General features: G+C 48.4%; 1 long non-coding RNA gene across 1 annotated transcript; it reads right to left on the reverse strand.

Moving 5' to 3' along the window:
- Positions 1–2,249: 2,249 nt before the first annotated feature.
- On the reverse strand, positions 2,250–10,332 carry LOC120395753. The gene is made up of 2 exons (XR_005592762.1): positions 10,271–10,332; positions 2,250–3,105 (listed from the first exon to the last, which is right to left on the reverse strand). It is a non-coding gene; the product is annotated as an uncharacterized LOC120395753 (long non-coding RNA).
- Between the last annotated feature and the right edge of the window lie 7,436 nt (positions 10,333–17,768).

A 17,768-nucleotide genomic window follows, 5' to 3' on the forward strand; every position in this document is an offset into this window, starting at 1 on the left:
AGATACACCAACACACATATGTCCGTGACAATGGTACCAGCTCAGTCAGCACACCAGGATCCTGTCCCCTAGGCTGGCACAAAGATACCTATTCAATGACTTCTCCTTTTATACTTTGGGAATGTCTACACTACCAGATTAGTTCGATTCAACTTAATTTGAATTTGTGGAATTGACCTTACAAAGTCGAATGTGTGTGTCCACACTAAGGACACTAATTCGACTTTGTGAGTCCACACTAACAGGGCAAGCGTCGACATTGGAAGTGGTGCACTGTGGGAAGCTATCCCACAGTTCCCGCAGTCCCCGCTGCCCATTTGAATTCTGGGATTTCCCCACAATGCATGCTGGGGGGAAAAATGTGTCGAGGGTGGTCTTGGGTAACTGTCATAATCCAACGTGCTTTCGGACTTCTCAAGGGGAGATGGAGGAGCTTACTGACTCGCTCGGATCTCAGTGAAACCAATATCCCCATTGTTATTGCAGCTTGCTGTGTGCTCCACAATCTCTGTGAGAGCAAGGGGGAGACCTGTATGGCGGGATGGGAGGTTGAGGCAAATCGCCTGGCTGCTGATTATGCTCAGCCAGACAGCCGTGCAATTAGAAGAGCCCAGCGGGAAGCGCTGTGCATCCGGGAGGCTTTGAAAGCTAGGTTCCTCAGGGAGCAGGGTAACCTGTGACTGTTCAGTTTCTTTACAGAGAAGCTGAACCTGCCGCTGCTTCAGTTACTGTTGACTTTCTTCTGCGGTTACATACCCCGTTCACCACGTTTCCCCCCTTCCAACACATGTATAAAAATAAAGTTAATGGAACATTGTTAATTAACGTTTTCTTTATTAATGAATTCGCGTTAAAGGGTTGAAACAGGGACAGACTGTGGTGGGTAGGGTGTGCAGTGATGTTAACACCGCTTCTACACTCGAGGAATGATAGGCTCCTGCTCCTAGAGCGGTCTGCAGTGCCGGACTGGTTGTTTCAACGGAGCCTGCCATCCCTCCTTTTCGGGACTCTGTGTGCGGGGGCTATGTGACCTTGTGGCGGGGGAGGACGGTTACAGATTCCCCTGCTGTGTGGCTCTGTGGTCCGGGACAAGGACCACTGCATGAGATCTGTAACCGCCCTCCCATGCCACAAAGTCATGTACCCCCCACCCACACAGAACATGGAAAACACCTCCCAGACCGACCAGGGTGCCTACTGACTGCACTGTGTGTGTGACCTGCTGTTGATCCTGCCCCCGTGTCTGTACCCTGGTAAAGGTGACTGTCCTATGCAATTAACAACCCCCTTCTCCCCCCCCCCCCTTCACAGACAGTCTTCTGTAGAAAAATTTGACGGAAATAGTAATTAACAGCAAACTACTTTTAATAATCAACTACACAGTTAGGGGATGAAACTGGGATTGGGACTTCGGTGAGCCAGGAAGGGAAGGACTTCTCAACATTTAGGGAATGAGAGCCTTCTTGTATTTGAGCACTCTGCAGGTGTGCAGTGACAGTTTTCACGGCCCCTGTCGCCCCTCCTTCTTGTTACTTTGGGTGAGGGGGGTTTGGGACTTTGTGGCAGGGGAGGGCGGTTGCAGATACAGTGCAGGGGGGCTCTGTCCTCCTGCCTGCGGTCCTGCAGAACATCCACAAGGCGCCGGAGCGTGTCAAATTTTCCCTGGGCATTTCCTGTGTGGCTGGTCAGAACATCCAAGCTCGGACTGCTGTCCAGAGCATCAACAGAGTGGTGCACTGTGGGATAGCTCCTGGAGCTACTAAGGTCGATTTTCGTGCACACATAGCCTAATTCGACATAGCCCTGTCGAATTTAGCACTATTCCCTTCGTCGGGGAGGAGTACAGAATTCAAACTAAAGAGCCCTCTAGGTCGAACTAATTAGCTTCCTGGTGTGGACGGGTGCACGGTTAAGTCGAATTAACGCTGCTAAATTTGACATAAACTCCTAGTGTAGACCAGGCCTTTGATACAAACAAGTTACATATTATACTCCAGACACTGTTAGTTACCACCCTGCTAGTTAGAACAACACATCCTCATCCATTATTCTGTCATTCCCACCTTATCTAATGAAGGGTCAGTGTATCCCTGTACCATCTCTTTAGAATGTGTTTACATAGTTACTTGAAAGATCTGTGTGTTCTTGCATTGTCCTCTTGGTCAAGAATGTGCTGATTAGGTTCTCTGACACCTGGTCTAACTCAAAAGTACCAATTCTAAAGAATATATACCCGATATACACTTGGCTTAGAGGTAACACACCTTTACTTCACAATTTAAGAAAGATGATATAATAGATTGAGATTAATTAAAAAATCACAATCAATTAAATCAGCAGGAGACACTTCAATACATCAATTAATACATGCAGTTTACAGTAGTAAATGAAACGTCACCAATTTACATCTACACTGTCACCCGTTACCTCTCCCCTGGGTGTGCAGTCCTGTGAATGTCAGAGTTCTGGACGCGTGCTTGAGTGGGCACGGGTGAAGATCTTGAAGCCTGGGACAGCATTCTGTCTGTCCAGCCAAGGTAACCAAGGACAGAGCAATCCTAACTTGGGATCCTTCCAAGCTGCATAGCCCCTCTGAAGGCGGGAGTTGTTATAACCAGAGGTCAGTCACCCTGGATTCTGGTTAGATGATAAGACCACTGCGTCTCTTCTCAGTCTCAGGCAACCCCTTAACGTCTCTTTGCTATGCCCCTTCCCTTGCAAGCACTTCTCCAAACAACAAAGGTGAAAGTTACACACACTGGCTTCACTGCAGGCCCACCTCTGTCAGCTCTGAACTCAGCAACAGTCACTGCCCTGGCTGCAGGGAAGCCCAGCAATCGTCTCCATGGCTCCCTGCTTGGTCAAAGCCCCAGCAGTTCTCTCAGCAGCAGTTTCTGGCTTGGACTTAGCTCCACAAAGCAATCTATGTTCCCCTGACCAAAATCCCAGCTCCCCTCCAAGGTATAGCCCACCACACGCTCTCCGGGCATCCTCTGGAAGTGGAAATCTCTCTCTCTCTCTCTCTTCCCCAAGGCATCATGGGAGTTGTAGTCTCCAAGGCTGGATTGCGGTACTCAGGATCTTCCCAAATGAAAATGGCAGGGTCTGATCAGAAACAGTCAAATAAAAAAGACTCCCATTCAATTACATCGTGTAATTGCAGACAGCTAAAAGGAGACAAGTTTTTAAAGTGCTTATATACCAGTGCTAGAAATCGAAACAAAAAATGGGTGAACTACAGTGCCTCGTATTAAATGAGGATGTTGATATAATAGGCATCACAGAAACTTGGTGGAATGAGGATAATCAATGGAACACAGTAATACCAAGGTACAAAATATATCGGCAGGACAGAACAGGTTGTGCTGGTGGGGGGGAGTGGCATTATATGTGAAAGAAAGCGTAGAATCAAATGAAGTAAAAATCGTAAATGAATCAAACTGTACCATAGAATTTTTGTGGATAGTAATCTCATGCTCTAATAATAAGAATATAGTGGTAGGGGTATATTACCGATGACCTGACCAGGATGGTGATAGTGACTGTGAAATCCTCAAGGAGATTAGAGAGGCTATTAAAATAAAAAACTCAATAATAATAATAATGGGGGATTTCAATATCCCCAAACTCCACCAGAGAGGTCCTTTGGGGCCATCTGCCTGTCCCAAGTCAGGGTAAAGGAGGAGGGTTGGGCGTGGGGCTAGCAACTCCACCCTGTAAAAATCAGCTTGCTACAGAAACGCCAACAATAGAGTTAACAGAGACTTTTAGCCTGGAAAAAGAAGGGTCTTCAACTCGAAGATGCATGACGCTGGGTGGTGAAAGCCGCGAGGAAGCCACTAAGCCGATCACCCTTCTTGCAGCCAGGAGGATTACCATCGGCACATGGAACGTGAGGACCATGTACGAGTCAGGAAAGACGGCGCAGGTTGCAGCAGAGATGAGGAGCAACAACCTGACCCTACTAGGCATTAGCGAGACAAGATGGACGCAAGCTGGACAGAGACGACTGTTGACAGGAGAGCTGTTGCTGTATTCAGGACATGAAGAGAGCGACGCACACCACACACAGGGAGTAGGCTTCATGTTGTCCAAGCAGGCACAGAGAGCACTGATTGGTTGGGAGGCACATGGTCCCAGGATCATCACAGCATCCTTCAGAACTAAAATGAAGAGGATTAAGATGAATGTTGTTCAGTGCTACGCTCCAACCAATGACAGTGAAGAGGAGGACAAAGACTACTTTTACAACAGACTCCAGAAAATATTAGAGACTCTCCCAGACAAAGACATTACCATCCTTATGGGAGACTTTAATGCCAAAATTGGACCTGATAACACAGGATACGAACAAGTCATGGGGACCCATGCTCTGGGAGAGATGAGTGAGAATGGAGAGAGATTTGTGGATCTGTGTGCACTTAACAATCTGGTCATAGGAGGCAGCATCTTTCCTCACAAGCGGATCCACAAGAGTACTTGGGTATCGCCAGCAGGCATGACAGAAAACCAGATCGACCATGTCTGCATTAGCAAGAAGTTCAGAAGATCCTTGCAGGACGTTAGAGTTAGAAGAGGAGCAGACGTGGCGTCCGACCATCACTTAGTGGTGGCCAGATTGAAGCTGAAGCTGAAGAAGAACTGGATAGACGCGTCAGACAGAAGAGCGAAGTACAACGTCAACCTTCTGAAGGACCATAAGACCAAGGAAGATTTTGGATTGACGCTGAAGAATAAGTTTTCAGTACTACAGGATCGGTCTGAGGAAGAGGAAGACAGTGTACTCAACAGATGGCAGAAAGTGAGAGACACACTTAGGTCAGCATGCCAGGAAGTGCTTGGAATTAAGAAACACCAGCAGAAAGAGTGGATCACAGCAGAGTCCTTGACAAAGATAGAAGACAGAAAGAAGAAGAAGGCAGCAGTCAACAACAGCAGGACTAGAGCAGCAAAGGCCAAAGCTCAAAAAGAGTATGAAGCCCACAGAGCAGTGAAGAGGAATATTAGGAAGGACAAGAGAGATTATGTGGATGGACTGGCAGCAGAAGCAGAGCAGGCAGCATACAGCGGTAACATGAAACAGCTGTACGATACTACCAAGCGACTGTCTGGAAAGTTCAGCAAGCCAGAACGTCCCGTTAAAGACAAGCAGGGAAAGTCTATAACAGGAATAGAACTACAGATGAACAGATGGGCGGAGCACTTTGAGGAACTCCTGAACAGACCAGCACCACCAAATCCACCAGACATCGACCCAGCCAACGAGGACCTCCCAATCAATTGCGATAAACCAACCAGAGACGAGATCAGAAAAGCCATCACCATGATGAAGAACAGGAAGGCGGCTGGACCTGACGATATCCCAGCAGAGGCCCTGAAAGCAGACCTGGATGCCTCAGTGGAAATGCTGTACCCCCTCTTTGAGAAAATATGGGAAGAAGAAGTGATTCCGGCTGACTGGAAAGAGGGATATCTCATCAAAATCCCCAAGAAAGGAGACCTCAGCAACTGTGCTAACTATAGAGGAATCACACTCCTGTCGGTGCCAGGAAGGTCTTCAACCGAGTCCTCTTAGAGAGAATGAAGGATGCCGTCGATCCACAGCTACGAGATGAACAGGCAGGTTTCCGGCAGAACAGATCATGCACGGACCAGATAGCAACGCTCCGCATCATAGTCGAGCAGTCTATGGAGTGGAACTCCTCGTTGTACATCAACTTTGTTGACTATGAGAAAGCATTCGATAGCGTGGATCGAGAGACCCTCTGGAAGCTCCTTCGGCACTATGGCATCCCAGCAAAGGTGGTCAACCTGATCAAGAATTCATACGACGGCATACACTGTAGAGTGATCCATGGAGGGCAGCTCACAAACAGCTTCCAGGTGCGAACCGGAGTCAGACAAGGATGCTTGTTGTCACCACTTCTCTTTCTTCTCGTCATCGATTGGATTATGAAGACATCCACTTACAAGCGTAGGAATGGAATCCAATGGTCATTGTGGACCCAGCTTGATGACCTGGACTTTGCCGACGACCTTGCACTCCTTTCGCACAGTAAACAGCAGATGCAAGAGAAGACCAACGTAGTGGCAGCCACGTCATCACAGGTTGGCCTCAACATCCACAAGGACAAGACCAAGATCCTTAGGATCAATTCCATCAGCAACGACCCAGTCACACTGAATGGAAGCCCCCTGGAAGAAGTGCAGTCCTTCACCTACCTAGGTAGCATCATCGACCAGCAGGGTGGCACAGACGCAGACATCAAAGTAAGGATTGGTAAGGCAAGAGCAGCCTTCTTACAGCTCAAGAACATCTGGAGCTCCAGAGAGCTGTCTTTGGCAATAAAGATTCGACTGTTCAACTCCAACGTGAAATCAGTCTTACTGTATGGAGCTGAAACCTGGAGGACAACCAAAACAACCACCAGGAAGATCCAGACCTTCATTAATAGCTGCCTCAGAAGGATTCTCCAGATCCGCTGGCCAGACACCATCAGTAACATCCACCTCTTGGAGAGGACCCATCAACTCCCAGCAGAGGAAGAAATTAGAAGGAGAAGGTGGGGCTGGATAGGACATACACTACGCAAGCAGCCAACCAACATCACCAGACAGGCACTGCAGTGGAACCCCCAAGGCAAGCGGAAAAGAGGCCGCCCAAGAAATACCTGGCGACGCGACCTTCAGGTTGATAGCAAAAAAATGGGCTATACCTGGAACCAGCTAGAGCGAATGGCCCAGGATAGAAGACTATGGAGATCTGTTGTTGGCGGCCCATACCCCGGTTGGGGTGACGGGCATGAATGAATGAATCAATCAATATCCCCATATTGACTGGGTACATGTCACCTGAGGATGGGATGCAGTGATAAAGTTTCTTGACAACTTAAATGACTGCTTCTTGGAGCAGCTGGTCCTGGAACACAATAGCAGATCTTAAGGTGGCCATCCTGCAGCAAAAAAACTTCAGGACCAGACTTCAAAGAGAAACTGCTGAGCTTCATTAACGATCTGGAGGATGGTGTGGACTGCACCCTTAGCAAGTTTGCAGTGACACTAAACTGGGAGGAGTGGTTGATACGCTGGAGGGTAGGGATAGGATACAGAGAGACCTAGACAAATTAGAGGATTGGGCCAAAAGAAATATGATGAGGTTCAACAAGGACAAGTGCAGAGTCCTGCACTTAGGATGGAAGAATCCCATGCACTGCTACAGACTAGGGACCGAATGGCTGGGCAGCAGTTCTGCAGAAAAGGACCTAGGGGTTACGGTGGACGAAAAGCTGAATATGAGTCAACAGTGTGCCCTTGTTGCCAAGAAGGCTAATGGCATTTTGGGTTGTATAAGTAGGGGCATTTCCAGCAGATCGAGGGATGTGATCATTCCCCTCTACTCAGCACTGGTGAGGCCTCATTTGGAGTACTGTGTCCAGTTTTGGGCCCCACACTACAAGAAGGATGTGGATAAATTGGAGAGAGTTCAGCGGAGGGCAACAAAAATGATTAGGGGGCTAGAGCACATGACTTATGAGGAGAGGCTGAGGGAACTGAGATTGTTTAGTCTGCAGAAGAGAAGAATGAGGGGGGATTTGATAGCTGCTTTCAACTACCTGAAAGGGGGTTCCAAAGAGGATGGATCTAGACTGTTCTCAGTGGTGGCAGATGACAGAACAAGGAGTAATGGTCTCAAGTTGCAGAGGGGGAGGTTTAGGTTGGATATTAGGAAAAACATTTTCACTAGTAGGGTGGTGAAGCACTGGAATGGGTTCCCTAGGGAGGTGGTGGAATCTCCTTCCTTAGAGGTTTTTAAGGTCAGGCTTGACAAAGCCCTGGCTGGGATGATTTAGTTGGGTTTGGTCCTGCTTTGAGCAGGGGGTTGGACTAGATGACCTCCTGAGGTCCCTTCCAACCCTGAGATTCTATGATTCTATGATTCAGCTCATCTGCAAATTTGACACCATCAGCTCAGGATTAAACAAGGACTGTGAATGGCTTGCCAACTACAGAACCAGTTTCTCCTCCCTTGGTTTTCACACCTCAACTGCTAGAAGAGGGCCTCATCCTCCCTGATTGAACTAACCTCATTATCTCTAGCTTGCTTCTTGCTTGCATATATATACCTGCCCCTGGAAATTTCCATTACTTGCATCCGACGAAGTGGGTATTCACCCACGAAAGCTCATGCTGCAAAACGTCTGTTAGTCTATAAAGTGCCACAGGACTCTTTGCTGCTTTTACAGATCCAGACTAACACGGCTACCCCTCTGATATCTGGAAAACTGTCTTCCCCCCAAAAAACCTTGCCCTTCCTGGGCAGCCTTGAAAGACTCCTCCACCAATTTCCTGGTGAACACTGATCCAAACCCCTTGGAACTTAAAACAAGGAAGAATTACTCATTCCTTCTCCCTTTTTCCCCCCCACCAATCCCTGGTGAGTCCAGATCCAATCCCCTTAGATCTAAAAAACAGGGAAAAAATTAATCAGGTTCTTAAAAAGAAAGCTTTTAATTAAAGAAAAGAAAGGTAAAAGAAAAAAAAACCTCTGGGAGACAGCATACAAGCTCATCTCACAGACAACAGATTTAAAAGACAGGATGTTCCCCTGGGCAAAAACCTTAGTACACACAAGAATACCCAATTTTGATTATTCCCCTAATGCCAAGACAAGTTACAAAAGAAAATAAACATAAACCTATTTATTTCCTTCCTTCTTACTCACTGCTCTGATAAGAGGCTGATTCCTTGATCTTTTCCACTCCATTTCTCTGGTCAGGTGTCAGCTAGGCTAGGTGAACTTCTTAACCCTTTACAGGTAAAAGAGGCATTAACCCTTAACTATTTGTTTATGACACCCCCCCAGGGATCTGTACTAGGATCATTCCTATTCAACATATTCATACATGATCTGGAAAAAGGAGTAGAGAGTTAGGTGGCAAAATCTGCAGATGATACAAAACCACACAACATCGTTAAATCCAAACCAGACTGCAAAGAGTTACAAAGGGATCTCACGAAACTGGGTGACTGGGCAACAAAATGGCAGATGAAATTCAGTGTTGATAAATGCAATTTAATGCACATTAGAAAACAATCCCAACTATACATATAAAATGTTGGGGTCTGGTTACCACTCAAAAAAGAGATCTTGGAGTCATCGTGGATAGTTCTCTGAAAACATCCACATAATGTGCAGCAGCAGTCAAAAAAGCTAACAGAATGTTGTGAATCATTAAGAAATGGATAGATAAGAAGTCAGGAAATAACATATTGCCTCTATATAAATCCATTGTACACCCACATATTGAATACTGCGTGCAGATGTGGTCACCCCATCTAAAATAAAATAAAATATGGAATTGGAAAAGGTTCAAAAAAGGACAACAAAAATAATGATGGGTATGGAGTAGGTTCTGGGTGAGGAGAGATTAAAAAGACACAGACTTTTCAGATGGAAAAAGCTATGATTAAGGTGGAAAATGTTAGAGAGCTATAAAGTCATGACTGGTGTGGAAAAAGTAAATAAGGAAGTGTTATTTACTCTGTCACATAACACAAGAATTAGGGGTCACCCAATTAAATTAATAGGCAGCAGGTTTAAAACAAACAAAAGGAAGTATTTCTTCACACAACACACAGTCAACCCGTGGAACTCCATCAATGGCTATTAGCCAGGTTGAGCAGGGATGGTGTCCCTAGCCTCTGTTTGCCAGAATCTGGGACTGGGCCACAGGGGATGCATCATTTGTGGATTCCCTGTTCTGTTCATTCCCTCTGGGGCACCTGGCATTGGCCACTGTCGGAAGAGAGAATACTGGGCTAGATGGACCTTTGGTCTGACAGTAGGGCTGTTCTCATGTTATATATTGTGGCAGAGCTCTGACCTTGCTCCTGTGGGTCCTGCGCTTCTAGGCGGTTTATGCTTAGCCTCCAGTGGCTCACTGTGACCCTCCACGTCGCCCTTCTCTCTCTAGGGCCAGGGTTACAGTCTACTGAGCCCTTTTCATCATAGGCTGCAAGGCGGTTGGTGAGAGAACTCCCACAGTCTCTGTTCAGCCTCCTGTCCTGACAGGGACCTGACTTCCCCTCCCAGGAGCTGTTCCTGTAGTGGTGGGTTGCGGGGAACCCGGGCCCGCCCTCTACTCCGGGTTCCAGCCCAGGGACCCTAATGGTAGCAGTTGTTGGCAGCCAGCCTTTCACTGCCAGAGTTGCTACATTTCCCTGGGCCACTTCCCCACAGCTCTCCTGCTTTTCCCTTCTTCACCCTTACCTTAGGACTCCTTTAACGATGGTTTGAGGGTGTCTTCAGTGACCATCCCTTCAGCTGCATTTCCTCTCCTCTGGCTCCCCTGCCTGACTGGAGTGAGCCCTTTTTATAGTAACAGCAGGGCCTTAATTAGAGTCAAGTGGTCACAGTAACTGAATGGCCTCACCTGACTCTTTACAGGTTAATTAGAGTCAGGTGTTCTCATTAGCCTGGAGCAGCCCCTGCTCTGGTCAGTCAGGGAACAGAAAACTGTTAATCCACTGGCCACTATATCTGCCTTCTGCTATTCTGCTGTACCCACCTGGCCTGGGTCTATCACAATATGTTCTTATATCCCTCATGACAAATCGCTGACCTGTCCTATTTAGAGTAGCAGCCATGTTAGTCTTATGCTCAAATAAATTTGTTAGTCTCTAAGGTGCCACAAGTACTCCTGTTCTTTTTGAGCTGTCCTATGCAACTTGCTCTAGTGGACAGGGGTTCACACATCCATGCTGATCCTCCTGTACCTCTTTGCACTGTTTGACACTGTTAACAATGAGATACTGCTGTCACACCTGAGGGGCAGGAGGTAATAAGGTAATAATTGGAGATATACCAATCTCCTAGAACTGGAAGGGACCTTGAAAGGTCATTGAGTCCAGCCCCCTGCCTTCACTAGCAGGACCAATTTTTGCCTTAGATCCCTAAGTGGCCTCCTTGAGGATTGAACTCACAACCCTGGGTTTAGCAGGCCAATGCTCAAACCACTGAGCTATCCCTCCCCCCAGGGATTCACTAAAATGGTCTGAATCCTTCTTGGAGGGATGCACCCAATTAGTGAGGATGGAAAACTGCACCTCCAGCACTAGACCCATCCCTGGTTGATTCCCACAAGGATCAATTCTCTCTATGGGGGTTTTCAACATCTCCATGCAGCCTCTATCAGAACTTCTCCCACAACATGGACTCAAACACCAGCAATGTGCAGGTGGCACCGAGCTCCTCCCTCTCCTTCCCACTTGACCACACCACTATTGCCAAGATGGCCTTGTTTTTGGATGGAACAGCTGGCTAAAGACAGAGGTGATGATTGTGCGCAGAACTAAATATTTTGAAGAGTTGGCAGCTACGATGCAGCCTTCTTTGGCTGAAGGTTCACACCCACACCTGGACAATTCCATCCATAGTCTAGAGGGCTCTTGAATGCCGTGCTGACACTGAGCTCTCTGATAGCAGCGTCTGTGAGCTGTGCTTTCTACCATCTTTGGTTGACTGGGAGACTCTGTCCCACCCTGGTGGATGATGAGCTGGCTTTAGTTACATAGACCTTAGTCACTCCTGTCTAGACTATAGAATGGAATACACCTGGGCAGGATATCTTCAGTGCTTACGAAACTCCAAATGGTACCAAAGGCTGCAGAGTCTCCTCAGCAGCACAGATTACTGCGAGCACATCAGACCTGTTCTCTACGCTCCACACTGGTTTCCCAGAGAATGTCAAGTTCAAGCTCTTGCTCCTTACCTTCAATGTACCCAAAGGCCTTGGGACTGACAGACCCTAAGTTCAAGCAACTGCACTTCTCTGGCACAATGGGACTCTCGACAGCAGGGGTAAAGCTTGTCAGTGCAGGAGACAGAACTTTCTCTGGAGGGTGGGGGGAAGGGAGGAGGGCGGTGCAACTCTGCCCCAGGACCTCAGTGAACTCAGCCACTTCATGAGGAAATGGTTATGGAGTGACGTGATTGCATTCTATCAGCACTTATAAATGGAAACAGACATTTGATAAAGTGGGCTTTTAAAACTAGAAGGTAAAGGTCTAACAAGAGTCAGTGGCTGGGCATTGAACCTAGACAAATTGAAATGAGAGACAAAGTGGAATTTTTCAACACTGAGGATAATTGACCATTGAAACAATTTAGCAAGGATTGTGGTGTGTCTCCATCACTGGCCACGTTTCAATCAAGATGAAATGTTTTTTTCTCAAATATCTGCTCTAGTTCAAACAGGAATTAATCTAGGGCAGTCCTACAGCCTGTGCAATCCAGGAGGTCAGAGCAGGATCCCTCCTGGCCATATAATCTACACATTTATCTGGAGTCCCCTGCAAGGACAATATTTGTGTGAGCCTCTGTCTGGGTCCTTGTCACACCCTGGGTGCCACATTTTGGGTCTGGGCAGGTTGAAAGGAACACAGGAAATTCAAAGTTCAACGATACCTGCTACTCAATGTTACTGGTAGGAAATGGACCAGACTCCCTGTCATTCGTTGTGTATCCCTACGTCTCTCTACATAACACTCCCAGCGTTCTTCAGGGCACGAACCAACCCGTTGTGTGTCTGCTGCTTTGTATCTATCATTCCAGGTGCACTGAATTTGGGCTGAACTCCTGCTCTCACCCCACCGGCCTGAGCACTGTTGCAGGTTGGGCTCATTAGCTCCAGCTCAGTTAGGAATTCATCAAAGGATTCACCTTCGTTTTCTCTTCTAAGGTGAAACATTCACCTTTCAAATGTTTTGCTCTTTTGCGCTACACAATGCACTTCACATTTCTGTAAAGTGTGTAATAACCTGCTCCCTCTGCCCCACTGGGGCTATGTCTACACTACACACCTCACAGCAGCACAAATGCACTGCTGCAGCTGCGCCCTGCAAGGTCTGCTGTGTAGCCACTCTACGCTGACAGGACAGAGCTCCCCGCCATCATAATTAAACCACCCCTACTTTGCGGCAGGAGCTGTGTCGGCTGGAGAGTATCTCCTGCCAACGTGGGGCTGTCCACACCGGCGCTGTTGTTGGTGAAACTTTTGTCGGTCAGGGATGTGTTTTTTATTGACAAAAAGGTTAGTGTAGATAAAGCCCAAGTTCCATGCTAATAAAGCCACCCCCTGATCAAGTCCTGACATGTTTAAAAGGATTGCTATTGTCTTCTGGTCTCCTTTCTCACCAAACCCAGCTGCTTGCATAGATATATCTCAAAACTCTGCCTAAATCTCTTCCCGGAGTCTGCTGAACTACCCAAGAATTTCAACTCCTTGGGGGTTTCAGTTGTTCCATCTCCAGAATGGATCCTTTGTTGTTCCCCACAGCCCTGTTATCTCTGCCTTCTCCTCTGGTCTCCCCTCCGGTACCAGGGGTTGTCTTGGGAATTCATGAAAAGGAGCCACAGTCTGCACTCAAAGAAGGGAGGTGTGATTAGAACTAAAGCAGAGTTACAAAAGGTAACAGAGAGCCACCCGCTCCCAGCTGTGTGTCTGCTGCATCCGCCACCCAAAGGCCTATTCTCGCTAGCCCCAATCTAGTTCCCCCGAACATGTGCTCTGCTCTTGAATGCCCTGGACATACTTCTAACAGTCTGTGACATTATTGACGTTAACTGGGACCATATAAATCATAGTTGCAAGCAAAGTCCTGTAGTGGCACCAAGTCTTGTATAAAGTGGGTGAAAAAAGGTGTCTAAGACAAGGTTATGGTTTGCTGGCTATAATTATGCTGTCTGTGTGCATGTATCATTTTTGTATTTAAAGTTATAAATATTGGCTCTATACTGTCTGTAGTCCAAACTTGTGCTATGCTTCTGGGTGACACCCCAGACAAGTTGGTGTCAGCTCTGCCTAGCCTGCTTGATGGCCCATTAAGGGCCATCAGCTAACAACTGACCCATTGAGAGAAGGCAGATACACCTTATGACTCAGCAAGTTATGCAGGGACCTTCCTATGGAGAGAACTCTAAGGTTTTTCATACCATGTGCTGGAGAGCTTGTCTTTGGGACAAAGAAAGCAGAGACCACATGGCAAGAGACTATAAAAAGCTGTCGCAGCTCTTCCATCTTGTCTTCAATCCTGCTTTTGACCTCTGGCGGGACTTTGCTACAAACTGAAGCTCTAAACAAAGGACTGAAAGACCCATCCCAGCTGGGGATGTTCCAGAGACTTGATTTCAACCTGCAGTTTATTCCATCACTGCTGCAAGTCTGAACCAAGAACTTTGCCATTACTGTATGTAATGGATTCCATTTAACCAATTCTAACTCTCATCTCTATCTTTTTCCTTTTATGAATAAACCTTTAGATTTTAGATTCTAAAGGCTTGGCAACAGCGTGATTTGTGGGTAAGATCTGATTTGTATATTGACCTGGGTCCGGGGCTTGGTCCTTTGGCATCAGGAGAAACTTTTTTTGTTTTACTGGGGTGTTGGTTTTCATAACCATTTGTCCCCATAACAAGTGGCACTGGTGGTGATACTGGGAAACTGCAGTGTCTGAGGGAATTGCTTGTGTGATTTATGGTTAACCAGTGGGGTAAAACCAAAGTCATCTCTGGCTGGCTGGTTTGGTTTGCCTTAGAGGTGGAAAATCCCCAGCCTTGGGGAATTCTGATTTGGGGTCCATAGGAATGGACTTGTCCAACAGGTACATTCCTAGGGGTTAAAGCAAAGAAACAGTGAAAGTATATGGCAATAAAGATTGTCCGCTTTATGTCTTAAGGCAGGCACTGGTCCCTGGGAAGGGAGGTGGAAGGATGCCATATCTTATACTGACATGTGCCAACTTTTCATAAACTCACGGCTGCATCTGTGGGAAGAACGTTCCCTACAGAAGAGACTGACACAATAGGAACAAGGATCCTTTGTTCAATCTGAAACATTGGATGAAACATAATTATTGTTATTGCTTCAACATCTGGCATTTCTACAGACCAAGCATACCTTAGCAAAGGCATGTTATCTTGTTTACCCCAGCTTTCTCTTAGCTAATCACTGTTTGCTAGGCCTCTGGTCTCCTGACCAAACTCTGGACTTTGGGTCTGGAAAAGAGCTGGAATAATCCATATACCAGGTTGTTGTATAAAATGCACATGGATTTTAACCCGTCAGTGACCAATGTCAAGTGCCCCAGAGGGACTGAACCTAACAGACAATGATCAAGTGATCTCTCTCCTGCCATCCATCTCCACCCTCTGACAAACAGAGGCTAGGGACACAATTCCTTACCCATCTTGGCTAATAGCCATGAATGGACTTAACCTCCATGAATGTATCTGTTTCCTAGAGACTGTAAAAGCAGCAAAGAGTCCTGTGGCACCTTATAAAATAACAGACGTTTTGGAGCATGAGCTTTCGTGGGTGAATACCCACTTCGTCGGATGCATGTAGTGGGAATCTCCAGGGGCAGGTATATATATGCAAGCAAGAAGCAGGCTACAGATAATGAGGTTAGTTCAATCAGGGAGGATGAGGCCCTCTTCTAGCAGCTGAGGTGTGAAAACCAAGGGAGGAGAAACTGGTTTCGTAGTTGGCAAGCCATTCACAGTCTTTGTTTAATCCTGAGCTGATGGTGTCAAATTTGCAGATGAACTGAAGCTCAGCAGTTTCTCTTTGAAGTCTGGTCCTGAAGTTTTTTTGCTGCAGGATGGCCACCTTAAGATCTGCTATTGTGTGGCCAGGGAGGTTGAAGTGTTCTCCTACAGGTTTTTGTATATTGCCATTCCTAATATCTGATTGTGTCCATTTATCCTTTCCGGTAGAGACTGTCCAGTTTGGATGATGTACATGGCAGAGGGGCATTGCTGGCATATGATGGCGTATATTACATTGGTGGACGTGCAGGTGAATGAACCGGTGATGGTGTGGCTGATCTGGTAAGGTCCTGTGATGGTGTCGCTGGTGTAGATATGTGGGAAGAGTTGCAATCGAGGTTTGTTGTATGGATTGGTTCCTGAGTTAGTTACTATGGTGCGGTGTGCAGTTACTGGTGAGAATATGCTTCAGGTTGGCAGGTTGTCTGTGGGCGAGGACTGGCCTGCCACCCAAAGCCTGTGAAAGTGTGGGATCATTGTCCAGGATGGGTTGTAGATCCCTGATGAGGTGTTTTCACACCTCAGCTGCTAGAAGAGGGCCTCATCCTCCCTGATTGAACTAACCTCGTTATCTGTAGCCTGCTTCTTGCTTGCATATATATACCTGCCCCTGGAGATTTCCACTACCTGCATCCGACGTAGTGGGTATTTACCCACGAAAGCTCATGCTTCAAAACGTCTGTTAGTCTATAAGGTGCCACAGGATTCTTTGCTGCTTTTAGAGATCCAGACTGACATGGCTACCCCTCTGACACTTTCCTAGAGACTGGCTCCAGTGGGTGGGGGGGAGGGTTTAGCACCTGGCTGGCGTATGTGGCTCCCCGCCTGGTGTGCTGGCTTTGTGGGTCCCCTTCCCTGGCGCCCGCCTCTCCCAGTCTCTGTGCAGGGAGCCCAGGCGCTGAGCTCCGCATCGTGGAGCCCAGGGATCGAAGTGACTGACAGCTCCATGCTGCATCGCTCTGCCCCAGAAACTCTGAGGGTCCAGCCACAGGGACTTGCTCAGGATCGCCCAGGATGGACCTGTCTGAAGCAGGAATTGAACCCAGGCCTCTTGAGTGTCAGGCCTGTGCCCCGCCACTGGGTCCCCCCACGCTTGCTTCCTGCCTAAGGGGGCTCCGACCCTATGAGCCTTGTTCCCCTCTGTTAACAATACAGCTGAGGCCATCTCCCCATCACACCCAGCTCCTCTGCACACCCACGGCCGGCCGGGCAGCTGCCCCGCCCCCACCTGTCCCGGCTTGTCCCAGGTTAGCCCCACTCCTGCGAGGTGCAGCATGTAGGGACACAGCTGTGCCCATAGGGAGCTCACCACAGGATCGGGGCCTGAGCCTGAGAGCCCTGTGGGGCAGGAGATGGCTTGTCTGCCACGTCTGGCCAGCACAGGGCACCCTGCTCAGGGATGGGGCTGACGGGCCTGAATGCAGGTTGAAGGATGCTAATTATAGCTCAGCTTCAGCTAGAGCTCCCTTGTGCTGGGCGCTGCCCAGACACAGCGAGAGAGACAGGCCCTGCCCCAGCTGGGATCAGGCCCTGCTGTGCCAAGCGCTGCACAGGTGGGGTTGCCAACGTTCTACTTTCACAAATCCGAACACCCTTGCCCTGCCCCCTGCCCTGCCCCTTCTCCGAGGCCCCGCCCCCTCTCACTCCATCCCCCCTCCCTCCGTCGCTCACTCTCCCCACCCTCGCTCACTCGCTCATTTCACTGAGCTGGCTCTGGAGGTTGGGGTGCGGGAGGGGGTGAGGGCTCTGGCTGGGAGTGCCGGCTCTGGGGTGGGGCCAGAAATGAGGAATTCGGGGTGAGGCAGTGGGTTGAGGTGCGGGGGGGGGGTGAGGACTTCAGCTGGGAGTGCAGGTTTTGGGGTGAGGATGGGGATGAGGGGTTTGGGGGGTGGAGGGGGTCAGGGCTGATACAGGGGTTGGGGAGCAGGAGGGGGTCAGGGTGAAGGATCTAGGCAGCACTTACTTCAGACAGCTCCCGAAAGCAGTGGCATGTTCTCCCTCCGACTCCTACCCAGAGGCACAGCCAAGGGGCTCTGCATGCTGCCCTGTCTGCAGACGCCACCCCCGCAGCTCCCATTGCCGGGAACCACGGCCAATGGGAGCTGTGAAGCTGGCGCTTGGGGTGGAGGCAGCGTGCGGAGCCTCCTGGCTGCCCCTACGC

The sequence above is a fragment of the Mauremys reevesii genome, linkage group 1 (genome assembly GCF_016161935.1).
Source record: "Mauremys reevesii isolate NIE-2019 linkage group 1, ASM1616193v1, whole genome shotgun sequence".
Lineage (NCBI taxonomy): Eukaryota > Metazoa > Chordata > Testudines > Geoemydidae > Mauremys > Mauremys reevesii.